Source organism: Panthera leo, chromosome A1, assembly GCF_018350215.1.
Source record: "Panthera leo isolate Ple1 chromosome A1, P.leo_Ple1_pat1.1, whole genome shotgun sequence".
Classification (NCBI taxonomy): domain Eukaryota; kingdom Metazoa; phylum Chordata; class Mammalia; order Carnivora; family Felidae; genus Panthera; species Panthera leo.
In genome coordinates this window covers 93655607-93672943 of record NC_056679.1, presented here as the reverse complement: position 1 = coordinate 93672943, position 17337 = coordinate 93655607, and the positions used below count along the sequence as shown (strand labels likewise).

General features: G+C 47.5%; 1 long non-coding RNA gene across 1 annotated transcript in view; it reads left to right on the top strand.

Moving 5' to 3' along the window:
- The window catches only part of LOC122200104, a 31080-nt gene extending 14506 nt beyond the window's left edge, over positions 1-16574 (top strand). The window contains exon 3 of the long non-coding RNA XR_006193719.1: positions 16289-16574. This is a non-coding gene — a long non-coding RNA (uncharacterized LOC122200104). The remainder of the gene's footprint in view (positions 1-16288) is intronic.
- Positions 16575-17337: the final 763 nt, after the last annotated feature.

Genomic DNA, 17337 nt, shown 5'->3' with positions numbered 1-17337 from the left:
TCCTTCCTCCCTCCCTCCCTTCCTTCCTCCCTTCCTTCCTCCCTCCCTCCCTCCCTTCCTCCCTCCCTCCTCCCTCCCTCCCTCCCTCCCTCCCTTCCTCCCTTCCTCCCTCCCTCCCTTCCTCCCTCCCTCCCTCCCTCCCTCCCTCCCTCCCTTCCTCCCTTCCTCCCTCCCTCCCTCCCTCCCTCCCTTCCTCCCTCCCTCCCTCCCTCCCTCCCTTCCTCCCTCCCTCCCTTCCTCCCTCCCTCCCTTCCTCCCTCCCTTCCTCCCTCCCTCCCTCCCTTCCTTCCTCCCTCCCTCCCTTCCTTCCTCCCTCCCTCCCTCCCTCCCTTCCTTCCTTCCTCCCTCCCTCCCTTTCTTCCTTCCTCCCTCCCTTCCTTCCTTCCTCCCTCCCTTCCTTCCTAATAACCAACCTTCCTTCCTCCCTCCCTCCCTCCCTCCCTCCCTTCCTCCCTCCCTCCCTTCCTCCCTCCCTCCCTCCCTCCCTTCCTCCCTTCCTCCCTTCCTCCCTTCCTCCCTTCCTCCCTCCCTTCCTCCCTCCCTCCCTCCCTTCCTTCCTCCCTCCCTCCCTTCCTTCCTTCCTAATAACCAACCTTCCTTCCTCCTCCCTCCCTTCCTCCCTCCCTTCCTTCCTTCCCCCCTCCCTTCCCCCCTCCCTTCCCCCCTCCCTTCCTCCCTCCCTCCCTCCCTCTCTCCCTCCCTCTCTCCCTCCCTCTCTCCCTCCCTCTCTCCCTCCCTCTCTCCCTCCCTCCCTCCCTTCCTCCCTCCCTTCCTCCCTCCCTTCCTCCCTCCCTCCCTCCCTTCCTCCCTCCCTTCCTCCCTCCCTTCCTCCCTCCCTTCCTTCCTCCCTTCCTTCCTCCCTCCCTTCCTCCCTCCCTTCCTTCCTTCCTTCCTTCCTTCCTTCCTTCCTTCCTAATAACCAACCTTCCTTCCTTCCTTCCTCCCTCCCTCCCTTCCTTCCTTCCTTCCTCCCTCCCTTCCTTTCTTCCTCCCTCCCTTCCTTCCTTCCTCCCTCCCTTCCTTCCTAATAACCAACCTTCCTTCCTTCCTCCCTCCCTCCCTCCCTCCCTCCCTCCCTCCCTCCCTCCCTTCCTCCCTCCCTCCCTCCCTTCCTCCCTCCCTTCCTCCCTCCCTTCCTCCCTCCCTTCCTCCCTCCCTTCCTCCCTCTCTTCCTCCCTCCCTTCCTCCCTTCCTCCCTTCCTCCCTTCCTCCCTTCCTCTCTCCCTTCCTCCCTTCCTCCCTTCCTCCCTCCCTTCCTCCCTCCCTCCCTCCCTTCCTCCCTCCCTCCCTTCCTTCCTTCCTAATAACCAACCTTCCTTCCTCCCTCCCTTCCTTCCTTCCTTCCTTCCTTCCTTCCTTCCTTCCTTCCTTCCTAATAACCAACCTTCCTTCCTCCCTTCCTTTCTTCCTTCCTCCCTTCCTTCCTTCCTCCCTTCCTTCCTCCCTCCCTTCCTTCCTCCCTTCCTCCCTCCCTTCCTTCCTCCCTCCCTTCCTTCCTCCCTCCCTTCCTTCCTTCCTCCCTCCCTCCCTTCCTTCCTCCCTCCCTCCCTTCCTTCCTCCCTCCCTTCCTTCCTTCCTAATAACCTTCCTTCCTTCCTAATAACCTTCCTTCCTCCCTCTCTTCCTCCCTCCCTTCCTCCCTTCCTCCCTTCCTCTCTCCCTTCCTCCCTTCCTCCCTCCCTTCCTCCCTCCCTTCCTCCCTCCCTCCCTCCCTTCCTCCCTCCCTTCCTCCCTCCCTCCCTCCCTTCCTCCCTCCCTTCCTTCCTCCCTTCCTTCCTTCCTCCCTTCCTTCCTTCCTCCCTTCCTTCCTTCCTTCCTTCCTTCCTAATAACCAACCTTCCTTCCTTCCTTCCTCCCTTCCTTCCTAATAACCTACCTACCTTCCTTCCTTCCTTCCTTCCTCCCTTCCTCCCTTCCTTCCTAATAACCTTCCTCCCTTCCTTCCTAATAACCTACCTTCCTTCCTTCCTTCCTTCCTTCCTCCCTCCCTCCCTCCCTCCCTCCCTCCCTTCCTTCCTTCCTTCCTTCCTTCCTTCCTTCCTTCCTTCCTAAGAACCAACCTTCCTTCCTTCCTTCCTCCCTTCCTTCCTAATAACCTTCCTTCCTCCCTTCCTCCCTTCCTTCCTAATAACCTTCCTTCCTCCCTTCCTTCCTAATAACCTTCCTTCTTCCCTTCCTCCCTTCCTTCCTAATAACCTTCCTTCCTCCCTTCCTTCCTTCCTTCCTTCCTCCCTCCCTCCCTTCCTTCCTTCCTTCCTCCCTCCCTTCCTTCCTTCCTCCCTCCCTTCCTTCCTTCCTCCCTCCCTTCCTTCCTTCCTCCCTTCCTTCCTCCCTTCCTCCCTTCCTCCCTTCCTTCCTTCCTAATAACCTTCCTTCCTTCCTTCCTCCCTTCCTCCCTTCCTTCCTAATAACCTTCCTTCCTTCCTAATAAACTTCCTTCCTTCCTTCCTTCCTCCCTCCCTTCCTTCCTTCCTTCCTAATAACCAACCTACCTACCTTCCTTCCTTCCTTCCTTCCTTCCTTCCCTCCTTCCTTCCTTCCTAATAACCTTCCTTCCTCCCTCCCTTCCTTCCTTCCTTCCTTCCTTCCTTCCTTCCTTCCTTCCTTCCTAATAACCTTCCTTCCTTCCTAATAACCTTCCTTCCTTCCTTTCTTCCTAATAACCTTCCTTCCTTCCTTCCTTCCTTCCTTCCTTCCTTCCTTCCTAATAACCTTCCTTCCTAATAACCTCCCTTCCTTCCTCCCTTTCTTCCTTCCTTCCTTCCTTCCTTCCTTCCTTCCTTCCTTCCTTCCTTCCTAATAACCTGTGTTATCTATCAGTGAATACCCTAGTTACTAAAAACCAACACTTGGGATGTATGACCACAGGATAAGATAGCAGAAATTGAGATTTTCCTGGAAATTCGTACTACACCTGATCTTGTTAACCAACTTTGTAATTTTCATGACAACATCGAGGTTTATAACATCTAAATAGGAAGTCTTATAATCAATTTATTGTCAAGATAACAATAATTATTGCTAGTTTTATTGAGAATGTACTAAGTCCCAGACACTGGGCTAGGCCCTTCACATGCATTACATCTTGTGTGCCTTAACAGTACTGTGAAGTAAATAACAGCCCAATTTATCTAAAGAGGAACCCGAGTCTTTAGTCCCACCATTAGGGAGGGGCAGAAGTAGAGCCTAGTTCTGTCTGTCTGTGGAGATCATGCTGTTAGCCACTCCATGGTGTTGGTCCTCCGTCAATGGAATCTGAGAAAAATGTCAAGTTGTGATGGGGTACTTGGTTTCCTTCTGGGCTGATTTCTTTCTAGGCAGACGAAGGAGGAAAAGTGCATTTGTAATAGATATTCTTTTCAATTTTTGGACCTGCTTTCTCCTCACAACTCCATCACGATCTGCAGAAACACGGTAGTGGGGACAACAGAAGCCTGTTGATGGGAAGTTGGGTTGTGGCAACCAATGTGATCCTCTTTGTGTGGCTGTTGGATTTACCATCTGCTAATATTTGAGAAGAAAAATATTTCTCTGTAGAAACCTCTGGGAAGCATCTTGGTATTATTTGGTTTGGCTTCAAGTGTTCTCCTCCTGATGATATTTGAGAAAGAAAATATTTTCCCTGAAAACTTCTAGGAAGCACCTGAATATTTTTTTTCTTTCTTTCTTTCTTTCTTTCTTTCTTTCTTTCTTTCTTTCTTTCTAGATCTGGCTTCATATGTTTCTCCTTTTTAAAATCATTTTTGAAATGTTGATTTATTTTTATTAATTTTTTTTAACATTTATTTCTTTTTGAGAGACAAAGACAGAGTGTGAACAAGGGAGGGGCAGAGAGAGAGGGAGACACAGAATCTGAAGCAGGCTCCAGGCTCTGAGCTGTCAACATAGAGCCTGACACAGGGCTTGAACTCACAATTGGCCAGATCATGACCTGAGCTAAAGTCAGACGCTCAACCGACTGAGCCACCCAGGCACCCCCATTGCTGATTTATTTTTGAGAGAGTACGTGTGCACGCTCTAGAGTCAGAGAGAGGTGGGGAGAGAGAGTCCCAAGCAGGCTCTGTGGTGACAGCCCAGAGCCCATTGTGGGGGCTCTATTCGACCAACTCTGAGACCATGACCTGAGCTGAAATCAAGAGTCACATGTTTGATTGAGCTACCCAGGTGCCCCCATATGTTAGCAATAACTAACTAGCAGTAACTCTTTGTGAATTCTCCACTAATACCCTATGCATGATCTATATAGACAGATCTCAGTCTATCACTCTATCTTTCTGTCATTCTTTCATTCTATCTACTTACTGACATACCGACCTTTGACAGAAGTCCTTCCTCACTGGAAATGTATTAACTCTCCCTTTGCTCCGGGGTGGGACTGACGTGATCTGGTTTCCCTTGACAGAATTTATTTGCTACTCAGAAAGGAGGGTCAGAAAAGCCATACTGAACCTTGGATGATGCTGAACAGTCATGAAATTACTCTTACGTGGATTACAATGCCTTCTTAATTTCCGTTATAGTCCTTCTTTGCCACCCATCTGTGTTTGTGAGGTAGGGAATGAAGTTGGGACATATTGCTGCCTGAAGAATTGAGTTGTGGTTGTCATCTTTTCATGGCCCAATTTATTCTCCTTCTTCATAAACATCTGCTCTGTTCTAAGGAACACTCTGTCCTTTGTGTGTGAGAATGGCAGATCGAAGGGTCAGAGAGGAACTGGTGGGAGGGGAAAGAAGAGGGAGTAGATGTTATTGAAGAACAATAGAGAAATGAATTCTCTCTTTTTTTTTTTTAAGTGGGGGAGGGGAAGAGAGACGGACAGAGACACAGAATCCGAGGCAGGCTTCAGGCTCCGAGCTGTCAGCACAGAGCCCAACAGGGGTTCAGACCCACCAACTGTGAGATCATGACCTGAGCCGGTCAGATGCTTAACTGACTGAGCCACCCAGGTGCCCCAAATTATTATTATTATTTTTAATGTTTATTCATTTTGAGACAGCAAGCAAGGGAGGTGCAGACAGAGAGGGAGAGAGAGAATCCCAAGCAGGCTCTGCACTGTCAGAGCCCAACACAGGGCTCGATCTCACGAATAGATCATTATCTGAGCCAAAATCAAGAGTTGGACACTTAACCAACTGAGCCACCAGGTGCCCTGAGAAATGAATTCTTACTTCTTACAACACATCCCTTCTTTGCTCCCTGAGCCTGCTGGGCTTATTTATTTAGACAAGGAAGTGGAAGAGTTTCCAATGACTTTGACCTTCTGATGGCCGCGTGTGCTTTTTAACCAAATGATGAAGTAATTATTGGTACAGGGGGCTATCTGGGTTTTGGAAGAATGAATTTGTCTCATGGTACCTAAAAAGCCAGTCTGCCTAGCACCATTTCCAGCCAGACAGAACTGGAGAAAAGACCAGACTCTAGCTGTAGAGTAGGTTTATTTTATTTTATTTTATTGTTTGTTTTTATTGTTTTTTTAAAATTTTTTAAAAATGTTTTTATTTTTACTTTTGAGACAGAGAGAGACAGAACATGAGCAGGGGAGGGGCAGAGAGAGGGGGAGACACAGAATCTGAAGCAGGCTCCAGGCTCTGAGCTGTCAGCACAGAACCCGACGTGGGGCTTGAACTCACGGAGTGTGAGATCATGACCTGAGCTGAAGTCGGACACTTAACCAACTGAGCCACCCAGGCATCCCTCCTTACTGTTTTTGTTTGTGGATCCCAGTTATTAAATTTAGGGACCCAGATGATAGATCTAGTGTATGGCATTAAAATCACATGACAAATTTCGCTACCAGGCAAGACAAGAGCCAAGAGTCCAGTAATTGGGATGGAGTGGGAAGACTTAGCTACTCTCCTCTACCAGCATCAAGAGCTCATTTCTGTTCTGGAAAAATGACCCAGAGTCCTTTTTAGAGCCTCTGCATGGTTATTTCCATTAAGGGTGCTATAGGTTTTCTGATCTGCTCCACACCTGCAATAAGGCTTTCAACCTGAGAGAAACAGAGAGAGGCTAGGAAGCAACAAGGTGTTTCCAAGATGGTGGCTTTTGGGAATCAAATGCATCGTTGTTTGAGAAGATCCCAGTGGTATCTTGGGAAGACAAAGTGTTCTGTCCTTGGAGTCCAAAGATGCTTTTCACCCACCTCGAGCACAATCTGTACTTGGCTTTCTAGTCAGGTTGATGGTTTAGTGGCGATCTACCCACACTTTCTGCCTTGGGTCCAGCAGGTCTCAAGGACAGGTCTGTGTGCAGGGTAATAGGTACAGCATGCCCTCACAGAGCAGCCTGAACACCATTGGCCTTGGTCTTCAAGTAGGCTTCGCAGTTCAGGCAACTTTTATAGTAACTGAATCACCAACTTAAAACATCTTTGGACCTTATCTGTGAGTGAAGAAGGAAATAACATGAAATTTCTGCATTTGAAGAGTCTAGGAAAATTGATGGACGTATCCAAACATCAGATTCACACAGAATTTATGGTGTCAAATCTAGGTTAACAAATAATTTCTTAATGAAATTCTCATCATCCAAGGCCTGTGAACTGCTTTTGTAAAATTTTTATTTTATTTTTTTATGAGTTGCTTTTGAAGGACAAGAATATAAATAGAGTAAAAAAATTGCATCTCTATGATGTCACATCATGTGGAGGGAAGTGAAACAGCTCCAATGGACAGAGAATTTTCAGTGTGTCTCAGGACAGACATTGAACGTCTTACCTTTGTGATTTTCTTATCTTTTGTAGCTGGCCAACTCCTAGTTCATTGTTCTTCAGGGAATGCAGATAGTGATGTTGACTAGAGTCCACTCCATCTTTAAAAAAATTTTTTTTAAATGTTTATTCATCTTAGTGAGTGAGCGAGTAAGGGGCAGAGAAAGAGGCAGACACAGAATCTGAAGTAGGCTCCAGGCTATGAGCTGTCAGCATAGAGCCCGACGTGGGGCTTGAACCCACAAATGGTGATGTCATGAACTGAGCCGAAATCAAACGCTTAACCCAGGTGCCCCAAGAGTCAATTTTATCTTAATATGTTTTTATATGTCTTTTTCTTGGGGGAAGGGCAGGTTCAAAAGGGAGATAGGAGGTGGATCAGATTATCAGTAGAAGGTTTTTATTTTTTAATTAAAAAATTTTTAAAGGATATATATACATGCATATATGCATATATATACATACATATATACATGTACGCACACACACACATATATATATAAATGTTTATTTTTGAGAGGGAGAGGCAGAGAGAGAGAGAAAGGGAGAGAGAGAATCCCAGCAGGCTCTGTGCTGTCAGTGCAGAGCCCGACATGGGGCTCAAACTCACGAACTGTGAGATCGTGACCTGATCCGAAATCAAGAGTTGGATGCCTAACCCACTGAGCCACCCAGGCTCCCGTTTTTAAATTTTAAAAGAAAACACAACAATATGTGACTTTACTGGGAAAATGCAGAAACCATTCTATGAGTATATGCAGGTCTGTCCCTTGGCTTTGCTCCAAGTTGGGATCCCTGGAGAGTGACTTTCCTTCCTGGAAATTCGGAGGCCCTGGGTGGAATAGCCAAGCTTTAGAAATACACAGAGGGGCGCCTGGGTGGCTCAGTTGGTTAAGCATCCAACTTTGGCTCAGGTCATGATCTCACCGTTTGTGAGTTCGAGTCCCTCCTTGGGCTCTGTGCTGATGGCTCAGAGCCTGGAGCCTGCTTTGGATTCTCTGTCTCCCTCTCTGTCTGCCCCTCCCCGATCATGCTCTGTCTCTCTCTCCTTCAAAAATAAATGTTAAAAAAATTTTAATAGAAATACACAGATTCCAGGTACATCAAGTCTTAAAGCTTGAGAGGATCCCAGAGACAAAGTGACTTAGGGTCCTACGACTAACGAGTAAGTCCAAGCAAGCTGCTTTAGTGACATATCTTCTTGATCTTGAGGGAGACTGTCCCACATGGTTAAGGAATCAGCACGATGGTCAACAAGAAAACTTCTAGCAGTCTGCTATGTGATGAGTACTTGCTGGGCACCAAGAATTTAGAGAAGAATTCAGCATGGTCTCTGATGGTGAGGGAGGTTCAAGTTAGTGTAGAGAGGAAATAATAATAATAAAAAAATAAACACAAGTGTCAGAAGATACATGCAAAAGAAATGTTGGTGCCCAGCAGACAGTAAGTCCTTATTGAATGAATGAATGAATGAATGAATTTAGGTTATCAGAGAGGTGTGTTCGGTCCCCTGGGAAGAAAGCCTTCATATGGGAGGCTTTAAAGGAAAAGTAGGAGTTGGCTAAATGGAGAATGAAGGAAACCCATCCAGGAATATCAATACATCTGTGAAATTTGACCTTTCAGCACAAAGTAGAGGAAAATCCAGGCCATTTCCCTTAAGGGGCACTTACTCACAGGGTGACTTAGAACCACTTACCGCTTGGAAATAGATTTTTAGCTATAACCCCAGAGTGGATGCTGCTGCTGCTTGCTCGGGGGGAAAATTCCAAAGTCAGGTTTACAGCAGGCAAATTTGGAAACCAGGAATAGAAAATGTTTCAGCAGTGGTGCCCAGGCAAGGCCAGTGCTAATTAAAAAGCCGAGCGATGTTAAGACTCCACAGTAAAAATACTAATGAACCTGGCTCATGCTTGCAGAGCATTGACTCTGTGCCGATGCTGAGATACCTACTTTTCCACATCGTGCTTAAAACAACCCTAAGATTTGGCTCCCATTCTTACCCTGTTTTATTGGGGGTGGAGTCGAGATTCGCAGAGTTTAAATTCCTTGCCCAAGGACACACAGTACTGGAAGCAGGACTTGAACTCATCCCAGGTTGGCCTGTTTCCAAAGCACAGGCTAGCCAGTAGGAACAGAGGGCCTGGATGGTGTCTCCTTCCCCAAGGTGGGCTGGGACCAAGACCTTTCTCAATGATGTGCTCAGAGGATTCACTTCCTTTTTGCTCATTTCAGGACTGAAGTTCCTACGAGAGCACAGCCTCTAAAAATACAGCCAGGTCTTAAGTGACCTTATTCTTTTACCCTTATTGGAATTCCAAAGACGCCTTCTCTATTAGCGCATTTATGAGCATGCTTGATGTTTAGCAGGACGTTCTCTTCTGCTGTGCTGGCGGTTTTATTCAAAATCATCTGGCTTTTGAAAGTAATTGCTAAGTGGTCCGTTTTAATGGAATCCTTGTTCTCCTCTCAAATTTCCCATTGTATTTTCTCTCTTCTCTTCTCTTCTCTTCTCTTCTCTTCTCTTCTCTTCTCTTCTCTTCTCTTCTCTTCTCTTCTCTTCTCTTCTCTTCTCTTCTCTTTGACCTGGAACTACCAAGCATTCATTTGAGCTTGGAAATAGCTTGCAAAATTGTCAGGCCATTGTGTCTCTGGTGTCAGAGAGGCCATCTTGAGAAGGGCCCAGGCTATTGCTGTGATTCTCAGAACCCACAGGGAGCCTGGGTGGCTAAGTTGGTTGAGTGTCTGACTCTTGATTTTGGCTCAGGTTAGGATCTCTCGGTTTGTGAGTTCTTTGACCCATGTCGGGCTTTGTGCTGATGGCATGGAGCCTGCTTGGGATTCTTTCTCTCCCTCTCTCTCTCTGCCCCTCTCCTGTTCTCTCTCTCTCTCTTTCAAAATAAATACATAAACTTAAAAAAATTTTTAAAAAAAGGACCCATAGGCCTTAAAAAATAAAATGCCCAATTCCTGGAGACTCAGATTCAGTAAACATTGACAGAGACCCAGAAATCTGTATTTTTAAACCACGTTCCCCAGTGACTCAGGGGCAAGTGTGGACCCCCTGTAGGGTGGGAAGGTCATAGGGGACACATCTTACCGTGTTTCTCTCTACGATCTTCAGGAACTCAGGTGAGGCACTTCTGTTTTCCTAACTATCCCTGACTTTTCTAAAAATGCTGCCATTTTCTGGGCCCCAATCCCGTCTAGAAACCTGACACTAAGTTTCTGCTGTAGCCACAAGCATTTCAGTGACCAACCTCATGAGCTGTGTTGAGGCAGACATATCCAGGCCTGAGGTCTCGTTTGTTCCTTGTTCACTTCTTCACCAAGCATCTTGTTGAGCCCTTCCTAAGTCGGGGCCTCTTCTGCCCCCCCGTGTGTCTCCCTCGGCTGTTCCAGGTCCCCTCTGTGCTATCAACCCTCAGCTTCTACCAGCAGCTCTGATGCTACGTGGTGGCGGCCAGAGTCCTGGCCTCCTGCGGTCTGTCCCATGTTACATCCATCGCCTTTGTGGGCTTAGCGGACATCCATCCTGTAGTGGAGGGTGTTAAGTGTCCTTGTAGAGGGATTCTCGTTTCTTCCTTCAGAGGGTCACAACTTCTGCCCTGGCCCCTATGGTCGCTACACGGTGTGGATGTGACCCCTGGACACTGGCCCCACCCTCTGAGTCTTGTTTTCTGCTCCACTAAAGGGTCTGGGGGTTACTTGGCACAGGCAGAGGGGGTCTTGGGGGTTTTGTGTCCTTCCCTGCCCTGTTTATCCTCATGAGCCACAGCAGGTGGGAATTGTAAACTCACCTGGGGCTCTGGTGACATGAATCCAGCTTAAGTGCAGTATTGTTTTTTTATTATTTTGAGAGAGAGAGAGAGAGAGAGAGAGAGCGAGCGAGCTCGAGTACAAGCAGGGGAGGGACAGAGGGGGAGAGAGAGAACTACAAGCAGGCTCCAGTGCAGAGCCTGAACCTGGGTTCAAACCCATGAACTGTGAGATCATGACTTGAGCCGAAATCCGGAGTTGGGCATGTAACCGATGGAGCCACCCAGGTGCCCCAGCTGCCCCATTTTTCTTAGCCCCCCCCAACCTGTGGTATCATGTTTATCTTCACCGGCTCCCCCAGAATCCCACTCTCCAGTGTGATTCTGTGTTGTCAGGAGAGTGAATTAGTGATCCCAGCAGAGCCCTTGAAAACGGAGCTGTGTGGATTTTCCTGGACTAACTCTGCTGCATGGCTTGTGTAACCCCTTGCTGTGGATAAACAAAGGCTCAGTTAGGGGAGCCTCGGTGGCTCAGTCGGTCGAACGCCCGACTTTTGATCTCCATTCAGGTCATGATCCCCTACTTGTGAGACTGAGCCTGTGTTGGGCTTCTTGCTGACTGCGGCGCCTGCTTAAGATTCTCTCTCTCTCTTTCTCTCTCTCTACTTCTGCTCTCTTGCACTCTTTTTCTCTCAAATTAAAAACAAAAAAGGCTTGACTAAAACAGCTAAAACTTGAGCACGTGAGTTGCCAAGGGGCCCAACGAGTCCCCCAGCAGGACAACCCTTCATTTGAAGACCTGCTGTGTCTCATCGTGGACACACCTCATGAAACTCAGGATGAGTTAGGAATATTTGTTCTCTCTCTTTATGAGCTTTTTTGTTTTTTATGATGGAAAAAAAAGCAACTTTGGTTCAAAATAAAAGTTAAGCCCTACAGACCTAAACCAAAGCTCTCCTCCATTTTTATTTTTAATTTTTTAAAATGTTTGTTTATTTTTGAGAGAGAGAGAGAAAGCATGAGCAGGGACGGGGCAGGTAAAGAGAGAGGGAGACACAGAATCCGAAGCAGGCTCCAGGCTCTGAGCTGTCAGCAGAGAGCCTGATGAGGGGCTCGAACCCACGAACTGTGAGATCATGACCTGAGCCAAAGTCAGATGCTTAACCAACTATGCCACCCGGGGTCTCCTCTCCTGTCTTTCTTTTGAGCAGTGAACATGCCTCTGCTCTTCTCTTATTTTTTAAAAATGTTTTATTTATTTTTGAGAGAGTGCAAGTGGAGGAGGGACAGAGAGAGGGGGACAGAGGATCCAAAGTGGGCTCAGTGCTGACAGCAGGGACCCTGATGTGGGGCTTGAACTCATGAACCAAGAGACCAAGACCTGAGCTGAAGTTGGATGCTCAACCATCTGAGCCACCCAAGCGCCCCATGCCTTTCTTCTATTTCTGTTTGTGTTTTCACTTCTGATGGATTCCACAAAGCCGTATCTACATAGGGTTTTTGTTTTGTCTCCTTTCCACGCACCTCTTGAGGAGGTATAGTATCTTGCAAAGTAGACTCTGTTGGTGACCTTGACGTTCACCTCTGGTGGTCCTGGTCCAGCTGGGTGTGCTGGTGGGATTCCAGCAGGAGAATGACCGCCCTGCCCGTCTGAGGTCTGCTTGGTGCAGCCCTGCTGGTGGGAGCGGAATCCTGGGACCTGACAAGGGGCTCCCTGGGTTACATTTTGCCTCGTTGGGTTCATTACCGTCACTGTCCCTGAATCGCAGTGTGAGGATTTTAAACGTCTAAAGTGAACGGATAATACTGCCTTTCATGTGCTGACTCTCAAGGCCTGCTCCTTTTCCAGATGGCCTTTCATCTCTGAAGGGCTGCAGGAGGCTGTCTGCCCTTGAACTTCCTTCCTCCTTGCAGACGTCATTCACTATAAAGACAGAGTCCTTCGCATTCATTTTGGTTATTGTTGGCAAAGCTGCTGCATTTTTTTTTTTAAGTGTTAATGCTGGATGCTGCTCGTGACCTTTTAAAAAAAATCAGGTGCTCAGAGGTCTCTTGATAAGTGCTGTTCCGATCTGGGTTTACCAGCCACGCAGAAGACTGTTTTGGGAGCATTTGTGTTACTTACTCTAGGAGAGGCGGGGGAGGGGGGGCATGATCCACAGCCTCTCCCCATGGCCCCCTAATTGCTGTCCCTGGAAAATGGTTGTCTGTGACCAGACTACTACTTGTTATGCTAGACTACTCTGCCCTCGCTGATTACGATCTGCACTTGATGTGCCACGCGTTTTGCTCTGTATCAGTTCGTGAGAAAATACAGTCTTGGGTAATAGGAGAAATTGGATGTTGCAGCTACCCAGAGGGCCTGGGTGGAGAGACTAGGTTTCAGGCAGGCCTGCTAGGGATAGGCGGGCCATGCATCCTAGAAATAGGGGGTCCTATTAGGCAGGAGGTGGTGACTGGGAAGGCGCTTGGTGGTCTGTGACTCTGTGAGACCAGGCTTCATTTGGCCTCTGAAGCGCCCCTTCCCACCACCTTCACTTGACTTTGTGCTCTTTCTCCTAGTTCCACCAAAGTGCAGTTGTGTTTCTGCCTCAGGACCTTTGCGTGTGATCCCTTCAGTACTCCTTTACCTCCTTCTCTACTAGCCCCCTTCTCACAGCCTTCCCAGGAGTGCCTTCCTCAATTGTACTGTAGGTCAGCTCTTCTCTTACCCGCCTTCCTGGCGCTCTGTGCTTTTTCGCTCTTGGCTTTTACAGTCAGGTTAAGAGTTACGTGTTGATTAGTTTGGTTATTCATTTTTGTCTTTAATGCCATCAGGGCAAAGCCTGTCAGTTGCACCTACTACTGCAGACAGCAGGGTGCTTGGTGCACAGGAAGTGTTCAGCAAGGATGTGTTGAATTTGAACAGACCAACAGGAGGAAAGAATGGTCCCCTCTGTGGTCATGGTGTCCTTGGCGGTCATGTTCTTCTGATGGTAAAGAACCCTGTGACGTTTCATGGCACGAGTGGCTGCCTGCTTGAGCCCACCATGAGCTGGCCTGGCTTGTTGTGGCATGTTTGAGGATGGTGGGCTAAACGGCAGAAGGTGACGTTGTAGAGGGAAAACACACTGATGTAAAAATATTTTAAGATGTGATTACAGAGATCTCCATAAAGTCCTTGTGAAACTGGTTAATTTAACCATTTCACAGGTGGCTCAGTCGGTTAAGTGTCTGACTTCAGCTCAGGTCATGATCTCACGGTTCATGGGTTCGAGCCCCATGTCAGGCTCTGTGCTGACAGCTCAGAGCCTGGAGCTTGCTTTGGGTTCTGTGTCTCCCTCTCACTCTGCTTCTCCTCTGCTCACGCTCTGTCTCTCTCTCTCTAAAAAATAAATTAACATTAAAAAAAAAAAAGTTCCACAGATGAGGAGTACCTGGGTGGCTCAGTCTGTTAAGTGTCTGACTTTTGATTTCAGCTCAGGGCAAGCCCCACATCAGGCTCTGTGCTGACAATGCAGAGCCTGCTAGGGGTTCTCTCCTCCTCTCTCTACCCCTCACTGGCTCAAGCTCACACTCTCTCTTGAAATAAATAAATAAACTTAAAAAGAAAGTTTTGCAGATAAGTTGATCAGAAAAATAAGCTCAAGGGGTAAGAATGCCTGTTTTTCAAATTTCAAATGAGATCATTTCAAAAGGGAGTGCTTTGGGGTGTTGTATGGAAACCAATTTGACAATAAGTTTCATATATTGAAAAAAAAAAAAAAAAGGGAGTGCTTTGCTCCCATGTCCTTTTTATCCAGTGTGTTGGTAAAGGTCAGCAGCCTGAACCTGGAGGGGCTGAACCCCAGGACCCTATGTCATCGAGCCCCACATACCCTACCTCTTCTGCGGGTTGAGTGCTGGACCTTTTTTTTCTTTTTAAAGTTTATTTATTTATTTTGAGAGAGAGAGAGAGAGAGAGGGAGGGAGGGAGGATGAATGGGGGAGTAGAGAGAGAAGGAGAGAGAAAGAATCCCAAGCAGGCTCCGCACCACCAGCACAGAGCCCAGTGCAGGGCTCAAACTCACAAACTGTGAGATCATGACCTGAGCCTAAATCAAGAGTCAGATGCTTAACTGACTGAGCCACCCAGGCGCCCCTAGTGCTGAACGTATGAAAATCTTCCTCCTAAGTATCCAGGAGGACAGATCTTTCCTGGGCTGTGCCCCCCAGCATCAGACCCTGAGACAGGGGTCTGTGGGCAAGAGATTTATTGGGAACATGATCCCAGGAGAAGCCAGTGAGGAGGTGGACAGGGAAGGGGAAAGAGGCAAGAATGATGTTTCTGGCAAAGTGTCATTCTCAACTTGATCTCACCAAGTAACTCAGTTCGTCCCCAACCAACACAAGTGAGCTGGGCTTTCAGACTCCTGTATCTGTCACCTATCAGCTAAGGGATCTCCTTGACACTTCTGGCTGCACAGGTGCGAATGTGAGAGGCCAAAGAACAAAGGGACCAGAGGACAGGTGCTTAGAAAAGTAAAAGGAATCTGGGGATCTGGGAGGAACACTGGAAGTGTCCATTATAAGATTGTAACCAAAATAGGTAAGAATTTATGCTAAAATATTACAGATCCACCTGAAACATGTTTTCTCATTAAATTACCTCTCATATATATCTATTTTTATTTTGAGAGAGAGAGAGAGAGAGAGTGCACGCATGCATGCATTGGGGGAGGGGCAGAGAGAGAGAATCCCAAGCAGACTCCACACTCTCAGCGCAGAGCCTGACATGGGGCTTGAACTCACAAACCTGTGAGATCATGACCTGAGCCGCAATCAAGAGCCGGACGCTCAACTGAGTGAGCCACCCAGGCACCCCTAAATTATTTCTCATAATAGCTACTACTTATTTAATAGCATTTTGTGCCGGGTGTTGTGTAAATGCTTTATACATATTATCTAATTTTTTTTTTTAATTACAAAAATTTTTTTTATTTACTTTTTTTTGAGAGAGCGTGAGCAAGCATGAACGGAGGAGTGGCAGAGAGAGAGGGAGACACAGAATCCGAAGCAGGCTCCAGGCTCTGAGCTGTCAGCACAGAGCCATACGCGGGGCTCGAACTCACGGACCACGAGATCATAACCTGAGCTAAAGTTGGTTGCTTAACTGACTGAGCCACCCAGGTGCCCCTAATTCTTTAAAAAAATTTTTTTTTTAATCTTTATTTATTTTGAGAGAGTGTGAGCTGGGGAGGAGCAGAGAAAGAGGGAGACACAGAATCCGAAGCAGGCTCCAGGCTCTGAGCTGTCATCACAGAGCCGGACGCGGGGCTCGAACTCATAGATCGTGAGATCATGACCTGAGCCGAAGTCGGACTCTCAACCAACTGAGCCACCGAGGCGCCCCCTCATTTAATTCTTATGATGCCCCTATAATAATATTATTATAATTACTCTACTTTTTTTGGATGAGGAAACTGGTTTGGAAGAATTTACACAGCTCACCCAAATATCACAGACAGACGTAGTAGAAGAAATCTTCAGACCCAGGCCTATGTGACTTTACGCTTCACGCTTTAAAGCAACACCTTACAGCAGTCATTACTTTCAGAAGGAAATTCAGAAGGACACGAATAATCCTAAGTGAACCTACAGAGGCTCAGCTTGAACACAGTATCTTAGTCCTTCAGTGGCTTTACTTGATCATAAGGCTGCCTTTTCAGAATATTGTGGCCCCAACATGTAGTCACCTCCAGGGTGTGTGGGGGTGTCATGTATAAGGACAAGAGGAGAAAGAAAGGTGACTTAACAACAGGGACAGTTGTGCTTACCCTGATCTTAATGTTCTCCTAGAACCCAATATTTCTCTGCATACCAGAAAGAAAGAACCAGCATCCTTCTCCTTATTTATCAAGAGGAAAACTGAGACTGAGGAAGGTGTAGTCCCTGGATCTTCAGAGACTGAGAAGAACAGTTGCTGGGACAGTGGGGTCTTGTCCCTGGACTGGGGACCCCCTTGATAAAGAATTCATGGGAGAGAAAGTGGAAGTCACATAGTCCGTGTTGGCAGATGTAAGCAAAACCAGATGCCATTGGTATCCTCATGGAACCCATTGTCTCATTTGAGGGAGGAACATTAATCAAGCAATCACCAAAATACATGTAAGTTTGCATCTCTGAAAGGTACTGGAAGGAGGGTACACGGTGTTCTGAGAATCTGTAACAGGGTAGTCAGGGAAGACTTCTCTGAGGAAGTGATGGATGACTAGATATTTTCTAAGTGAAGAGAAAAGCAGGGAACTCCAGAGAGGAAAGGTATATGCAAAGGCCCTGCGGTAGGAGGGTGAATGGACAGAGTAAAGGGACATGACAGCAAGAAAGGAGGCAGGTGTGAGCAGGAGCCTGATTTCACTCGAGGCTGGAGAGGGAGGCAAGGGCCAGGCCATGTCCTGCCTCGTAGGCCATGTTCAACAGGGAGGTGGTGGCTGGATGGGGTTTGCTTTTCAAAAGGTTACTGTGGTTGTACTGGGTGTGTGTGTGTGTGTGTACGTACGTGTACGTGCGCGCATGCCCAGAATCCCAGGAAAAAGAAGTGGGAGTAGAATGAATGCAGGTAGAGCCATTGAGAGCACCCTCCAATTGTCCAGAGGACAGGTGGCTGGGACTAGCATACGAATGGAGTTGTGGGTGGTAGTGGAGAAGAGGGACAGAAGAATGGATCCAAGAGCCATTTGGGAAGTGAAGTCAGGAGGGCTTGGTGTGGATTTAGTATAGCAGTTGAAGAAAAAAATAGGTGTCAAGGAGAATTCTTAGATGTTTGGCCTGAGCAGCTGAGTGGGTGGTAGGACCATTTGTAGGGACTGTAAATACTGGAAAAGGACTGGGATGGTGGGGACAGATCA